At 38.9% G+C, this 8,293-nt stretch overlaps 1 protein-coding gene across 1 annotated transcript in view; it reads right to left on the minus strand.

The window, feature by feature from the left end:
- LOC149808433 (toll-like receptor 1) overlaps nucleotides 1-7,628 on the minus strand; it is a 30,709-nt gene extending 23,081 nt beyond the window's left edge. The window contains exon 1 of the mRNA XM_089977143.1: nucleotides 7,448-7,628. The gene's annotated coding sequence lies outside the window, so the exon portion shown is untranslated. The remainder of the gene's footprint in view (nucleotides 1-7,447) is intronic.
- Between the last annotated feature and the right edge of the window lie 665 nt (nucleotides 7,629-8,293).

The following is an 8,293-nucleotide window of genomic DNA, read 5'->3' on the forward strand; positions in this document are numbered from 1 at the left end:
TCATAACTGCCTGTTGGTATGCCAACGACGATCCAATCAGGTGTTCCATCGGGTTTGTTTTTGTTGGCAAAAACAAGTGAATTGTTTGATAATAATTTGCCGAATGATTTCGATCTGATATTAGGCCAGCTGTTGTAGACACGCAATTGTGTTAACGCAATTTCTTTGACGCTGATTGGTGTTGGAAAATTGATGCTAAATTCAGGTTTGGTGGAGCTTAACGATATTAGTGTTGTTGTCGGCGGTGTCGTGTTTGTCACGATCTGGGCCAGTTCGGACATTATTAATATTCATTTGTTCAATCTCCGAGTAAATACTGATCATTGCCGAAAATTCTAGATCGGAGATAACGCCATCGTTGAGACTTTCAGAAAGAAACGATGATAATTTCGAATACGCGTCGTTGACCTGGGATAATTTGTTTTTGTACAATGATAACTTTTCACTTGTGCACGAGGATATCTTTTTCGCTACGATATTGAGAACACCAGCGATTGTTGTTGTCGACGAGATTATTATCGTTGCTACGATCGGCGCTATCGTTGTTACCGCGGATAAAATTATTCCAGCACCAGCGACTATCGCGGATACCGCGTACACAGCGACGTCAATGATAACTAATCTACGCTGGTATTTTTTTATTTTTGTTTGATATTCGTCTTGGAGTTTTTTTAGCGAATCCTGCCATGATCGCGCCTGATTGTAACGGTAGTCAGATGCGGTCATTTATTAGTATCTTACGATAACAATTACGGATAATATGGTGTATGTTCGGATAAAAATTCGAAAATTACAGAATAATACACCACTCCCATGCTGGTTCTGTCTGGCGTGAATGTTGCTCTGTCTGGCGGTTCTAGCGTGAATGTTGTTTTGCTATATTCACTTAACGAAATAATAATAAAAAATCCAGGGCAGAATTCATAAATTTTATAATTCTGATCCGGTTGTACCTTAAATTTTATATCGGAGATAATATGTACTCGATATGTGCCAGCAATTGGCGCGGTAAAGCTAAATGTGTTATTCTCGGGTGTCCAGACAGAATCATTCATGGTTAACACAAATGTTAGATTGTATCGCATAATTCTGTCTATCAATTTATTTGGCACATATAATTTCTCCAGTCTTGGGATATTCAGTGGTGATATTTTTGTGTTGATATCGTTAATTTTTGTAGTTGCGTCGAGAAGATCCGAGCTCAATTTTGGTATATCAGTGGCGTAAACGAATTTATCGATCTTTTGGTCAATAGCTCTGTCGTACACTGATGTATCGACCTTTTGACGCGCTAATTCACGTACCGCGTTAATATCCTCGTTGATTTTTTTTATTTTCTCATCTGTCGATTCACGCGCCGCGTTAAACCCCTTGGTAAATTCGGGAACAACAACATCGCTGAGTTTATTAATTTCCTCGCTGATTTTTTTGTTGAGATCGTCGATTGTTGTTCTCTGACCCAACGAGATATTTACTTCGTTAATTTCGGCAAGAATATTAGTAATTTCCTCGTTGATTTTTTTTTATTTTCTCGATGAGATCGCTGTGTGTAGTTGAGGAGGTATCGATGAACTTTTTTATATCCTCGTCGAGTTTTTTATTGAGATTTTTTGATACCTCCTCGAGTTTTTTAAGATCACTATTTAGCTTGTTAAATCTTTTTGTTATTTTTTCCTGGAAATCATCCTGTGATGCCTTATCGGACTTTAGAAGCATCGCCGCTGATAACTCACTATTTTTTTGTTTTATATCCACGAGATCGGCCTTTGGTGGGAACTCCGCGATAATATCGGTAATATCAGCTATAGATTTCAACACTAATTCTGATTGACGAGTAAATTGACTGATATGATCATTATATTCTTCTCGCTTGATTATATCAGTTATTTTCACGTTGCTGGTGTGTAATCTTCCCTCGGTATTTTGAAAAACAGCAACTTCGCCAGGATCTACTTCTGACAGCGATAGGAGATTGTTAATATCACTCTTGGTTGCAAATTTTGATGTATCGATGTCGCCTGCTTCTGTTTTTTCCTTCCTAAAGAGCGATCTACCATAAATGTCAACCATGATATTTATCTACGGTATATTCAAATAAAATTTTGTTATAAGGGCCGGATGATTTTGAAATTGCGTCAAGAACATTAATTGACTCTGGACCGCATATTGGTGGATCCGCTAATGTTTGTGTTGGAAGAGTCGAATACCAAACCGGAAGTCTCAGCGAAGACACGTATTTGATAAATTCGTTTGGTGGTGCTAATCCATATGAGTCAAAGTAAACGACTTCGCGAGGATTAATCGCGTAGGCAACCCAATGCGTGCCAGGGCCGGTATTTAAGTCTAGATTTATTATTCCTGTCTCGGTAGGGTTTGGTTTTTCTGGTAGTTGATCCCGCATAAATACGCCTCTGAAAAATTTTATTTTTTTATTCTTTGCTTCGTTGATTAGATCTAAATTTGAAAAGGCCGTGCTAATCTTAGGCCGGATCCGTACGGGGGGCGTCTTAGATAAAGGCCGTTCCCCTTTTTTTTACCGTATCTTCCTCCCATCACTTTTTGTGCTAATTTGGAACCTATACCTCCGAGCGCACCTAATCCTACTGCTTTTGCGGCTGCCGGAAGAATCTCAGCTAGCAGTCCCGGAAGAGCGGCAAATAGAGGAAAAATACCGCCTGTTTTGACCATATCTCTGATGGCGCCTATGGAAAGGCTCACATGAACGCCAGAATTTGCTGATTTGGCCTTGGTAAATCGTTCACGTTGACCTCTAGTTAGCGACAGTTTGTTAGGTCCACCGTGAATCTGATCGTTTTTCAGTGTTAATTTCATACCGCATCGCTTTGATATCGCTGTTTGGAGTTTTTTCATCTGACCTGGGGTCAGAGTTACACTGACGTGTTCGTATGGCATATTAATAATCGCTTAATCTAAATTTGGAATTTGTCACATGTTCTCGACAGGAGCATCGATGACTCTCATTCTGCCGCTGATTCCCTCCAAGATCATTGTTCTATCGCTGAGAATAACCGCAACTGCTCTATATAAATTATTTCCTGTGCGAATTCTGGCTTTGAAATGAATATCAACAACGGATTGCTTTATCAGGTCGAGATGCTCCAGGGAAAAGTAGTATATAGGATAGCGAGTATTAAAATCTAGCTGTGATATTTGCAATCCGGTATCGATATTTTGATCGCGACCCATAAAACTTAGCAATCGATAATACGCGCGAGCTGTCGAATAGTTGTCAAAATTAATTGATATTTCCTCTGATGGTTCTTGTTGGCCATTTACTCTCAGTGACACGTTTGTTGCGTTGATACTATCGAATATCATATGGCTGTATAATTGATGATATCTTCGCGTGTGCAAAAAAGCGATAAAGATATGCCTAGGTGCGGAGGTACCTTGCTGCGATGCAATACGCCAAGTAAAATCACCATCAATATCGGTAGTTATGGAATCTGTTGTTGTTGTTAGCCATGACATGACAGATTTACCGCCTTGGTTCATAAATGACAATAATTTTTCTTCTTCGATTATTGATGGAGTTATCGCTGGCATCCACAAGGTAAATTTGAGTATTTTTACCTGGCCGGCATTTCCCGCATCGAGAGCATTTATCACGTTAGTAGCGTAATCGATATTACCTTCTCGCCAGATAGCATCATCGCTATTTCCTTTTCTGATAAGTGTTATGGTATGTTTCGCTCCGTAGATAATTTTTCTGAAATGCCTGCAAAATCCGAATATATGGGATAACGGAATAGCACAAGAGAATCTTCTGCGATCTCTTCGCAGCATAGATTTTCGCGTGGCAAATCCAAGATTATAATCATTATTAGTGCCAACAGGAAGATCTTGGATACCTGGAAAGGGGGCGGCTGGAGGACCGGCGCGATCATTGGGCTGTCTGATGTCAAGCGGCCTACTATCGGGACGATCAGAATTATCTTTGGCAAACATCATACTAGGACCAGCTGATCTAGTAAAATCATCCGAGTATCTAGCTAGGCCTATTATCGTCGTTGCTAAGTCAACATCATTAGTAATTGACTCAATTTCTCTTCCATCAATCATGTAAGTGGCGCTCTTGAATAACGCCATAATACCGTTGTTAACAAATCCGACTCTAAAATCTGCTGCATAGGCGGTATTATCCGCTTTAACAACTTCCCCGGTAACTTCGATATATGCCTCAGATGGAAGAAAATATCTTGTTGTATCGTGAACTTGAATTTCCAAGCGATTAGATGTATTTGGTTCAACTGCATCGTACGAGAAATACTGGAAATCTCGCACGGATGTGTCTCTACCTACAGGCTCGTCCATGTCAAACACTTCATTTGACACTTGTGCGAACATTTATTATTAAGAATATCATCTAAAACGAAGACCACTGCCTGAAATAAAACTTGTATTAGCAACTTCATTTGCGAGATTTGTCTTAGCAACTTCCTGCGCTATATTTGTCTTAGCAACTTCCTGCGCTAGATCGTTTATTTTTTTATTTGCCGCGTCGTTTATGGCTTTACTGATCTCGGGTGGCATTTCTCTGGTGCTAGGTAATTTGACGGGTTGTTTTTTGCGTATTAAATTTAATATTTTACTTTTGACAACATTGAAGCCCTTGCTGGCCAAATTACCGATACCAGAGATAGCAGTCTCGCCAATCTTTCCTATTGCTTTTAACCCGAGCTGTTTGACCACGGGTCCGATTTTAGGTATTATTCGCGTAACGAGACTTCCAATGATATCGCCAAATCCATTGCCGTGTATATATTTGTATACGGGCAATCTAGAGTTTACTATGCGGACCTGTTTGGGTCTGCGCTGATGTTTGTGAACAATCATGTTATTTCAATTGTGTTGTTTTAATCGATGAGTTCATCGACGAGTTCCTTGTAAATGTGAGAGTTAATGACACCGCCGCGGAATAACCGCTGACAAATATCTGAGGCTTCGTTGATTATTTCACGGGAGTTATTTCCGGCTCGTTTTCCTCCGATTAATACCTCGAGGCGAGATACATCGTTGACAACACTGTCAGGGCAAACGGTATATCCGCTTCCTGTTTTTGGTTTTGTTTCATCTGACGATGGCCCTGGCGAATCAGACGACAGTGGTGAATAAACTTGTAGAGGTGAAGGGGGGGGGGGAACCCTTAAAAAACCAACCCTCTGTTGGATCAATACCCCATCTTACTTTGGGGGAAAGTTCGGGACTCTTCCAGATTGTAGGGTCATACGGTTTTTTAATGTCTTGGTATTCACTGGAGCGGGGGGGGGGGGGGTGATGATTCTGAAGGGAGGTGGAAGGAAGGGGGGGTAAACTGGGGGATTAACGTATCACTCGCCATTGTAGGTGACGGAATTGTCCTTATCTTCATTAATTTATATTCACCAACATCCGATATAAATTTTGTAAAATTTTCATCAGAATATTTTATTGGTTTTCCTAAAGTACCAAAATAAATTATAGCCAGCCAATCAACTTCTTCGACTTTATCAGCAATATCTTTTTTCAAAAATAATCTTTTATTTTCCAGAGAATTATCCGCAGCCATCTGAATTTTTGAATCATAGTTATTGAGTAAATACAACAAGTTCTTTTTCAAATAATTATCAGCGGATATTTTAGTATCAATTAATCTTGGAGAAAGTTCATATTCTTCCTTCATTCCTATATCTTCGGGAAATTGTTCTTTAGGTTCTGCTGGTTTAATTATCGGTGCCTGTGGTTGAATATCTTCTTTTTTCCTTCTTGATTTTCTCTCTTTTTTCTGAGGTGTAATTTTTTCTTTTGGTCTAGCTCCTAATTCCTCTAGTTGAATTATTGGTTCCTGTGGTTGAATATCCTCTTCCTGTGGTATTACTTTTCTCTTCCGTGTTTTAGCTTTTTCTTCCTTCTCCTGTTGTTTTCTTTCTTTCGCTTTCTTCTTTTCTTCTTTTTCCTGTTGTTTTCTTTCTTTCGCTTGCTCCATATTATATTTTTGTGTATCTCTTGCTGCAGATATATATCTCCTGTAACGCGGATCCGTTGTCTTCCTTATTGATGTTGTTTCTGTGTAAACTTTATATACCATGTCATACCAACTGTCGCGAGTTGCATATTTTCCTTTTCCTATTGCAGTTAGAAATGTATTTCGATTGTTAAAATATTCTTCCGCAAATTGGCCAATTTCATCTATGTTATACAGTGTCGAGAGCGGTTGTGATATTATTTCCCATCCCTCATCGGTGAAATTTTCTCTTAAATTATCGATATTATACTTCCCTTTTATCATTACAGGTTTTCCTCTTCCAGGTTTTCCTTTACTTGCTCCAGAATCAATTGCAAGTTGCCCCTGTTGTGCTGCTGCTGCTATTGCTAATCGCTCGGGTAATGTTCGTGATTGTTCCTCAATACCTTTCAACATAGGAAAAATTCCCCTTTTCCTGGTATCTGGATCTTTTTCGTCACCAAATACAACTTGCTCGATTGTTCCGGTAACTGGCTTCAACCATTTCGACGATACCTCGGAGATTCCATGTTGCACATCTTCGTAACCACGAACATTTCTCTTGAATAATTGTTTTGTCGGGATAAGCTTCTTTAGTGCCGCTAATTGCTCTCGCGCTAATCTGGCAGAATGAGGCTCTCCAACTGTACTAGCTTTCGGACTCATATTATTTTCAACTATATTGTTTTAATGCGAGGTAAAATTAGGATCAGCAGCCAAACTTTGCAAACTTCGTCGACACCAGAATAAATCCCCCCCCCCCAAAATCTTTGTTTTTTACTTGTCCAGAATCATCGAATTTGCACACAAAAAATTCACTCAGGGACGAATTTACGCAAATTAATTTTCGTGGGAAGGCTTATTTTTGAAATCTGAGGCTTCTACGGAGAAAGTTCGCGTAGGAGGCTTTATTTTGGCGGAACCGTCTGGTCTGTAGAACTTCCCTGCTGCTCTGGATACCATAGAAACGTGTACCTGAAAACAGGTAGATTGTCAGCAGAAGGTAGAAGTGGAGTAAGTACGATGCAAATGATCTTTAATCCGATTCATTCATAAATCTCTTGCACATGTCACGGAAGATGTGCGATCAAACCTTCTACTAGCTCTGCCCTATACATATGGTATGTTATCTACGAATGATAATACTAAGTACTGTTAACAAGGAGAATGCTGCACACAGAAAGTACAGATTGTTGCTCTATTCTGTATACGGAATGTTCTATCTGTGAATGGATAGATGTTGCTTAATAGAATTAGTTTAAATCAACTGCTTCAGATGTCGTGAAATGCGCCCAAGAAGATAATGATTTCAGTGTCCAGAATACCGCAAAATCGATTGGTATGCACTTAATTAACTTCGTCTGTAGCGTCTTAAGCAAAACTATTCTAGTCATTTCTCGTTATCGCAAAGTATTCAGTAAGATAATCTATTTTAATGCCTACCTTTAAATCTTCATCGTCATGATCATGGTCACGATCAGCATCTTGTTGTGCTTGTTGTTGCTGTTCTTCTCCTTATCTTCGTCTCCTCGTGGTCAAGTAATGCGAACATATAAAACTAGCAATCAGCTACCAAGCTTGTTATACTTTGATGGGTATTATCATTGCTTTACAACCCTCTCGCTTTTCTTGCCGAGTAAACTCAATGCGCTTACCCAAGCGTGAAGTATACAGGTATGTATTGGAAAGGTACATGAAGTCTGGTGTAGGACGTTAAAAAGTTAAATAATAAAATGAATGACACGATTTCATCCCAATAGAAAGAGGAAGTAAATAAAAGAATAAATAAAGGAAGAAATCATGCATGACAATAATGTGTATCCATTACGTACTAGAGAAATTTTATCATCGTGCTTGCCTTTTAAAACTCCTGATAAGGAAATTATAACCCCTTTGAGATACTATTACCTTTGATACTTTTAGCAGTGATAAGCAGTCACCAATATTTCACAGTCATAAACATACGATTTGTTTACCCATTCCAATTAGATCGAGTCAAATGAACAGGCAATGCCTGGTTTTAGAATCTAATGTAAATAGGCTGCTTCTAAATATGGTCATCTCTTTAAAGGAATACATTTAAAGAACTATGCTCAGGGATTATAAGAAGAGAATATTAATGAATATGAAGTGGTTATCGTTAAGCTTGCTGGTCATGTGGGAACATACATCTGTCCACGTAATGCTTCTATTTAAAGCAAAGTATGCAGATTCTCCTAGATATAAATGAGCACGTGATAAATGCATGTTATAATCTCCTTTCATATCATTCACTTAATTACTTAATGC

This window comes from Sinohyriopsis cumingii, chromosome 1, assembly GCF_028554795.1.
Source record: "Sinohyriopsis cumingii isolate HCF-2022 chromosome 1, ASM2855479v2, whole genome shotgun sequence".
Taxonomy (NCBI): Eukaryota; Metazoa; Mollusca; class Bivalvia; order Unionida; family Unionidae; genus Sinohyriopsis; species Sinohyriopsis cumingii.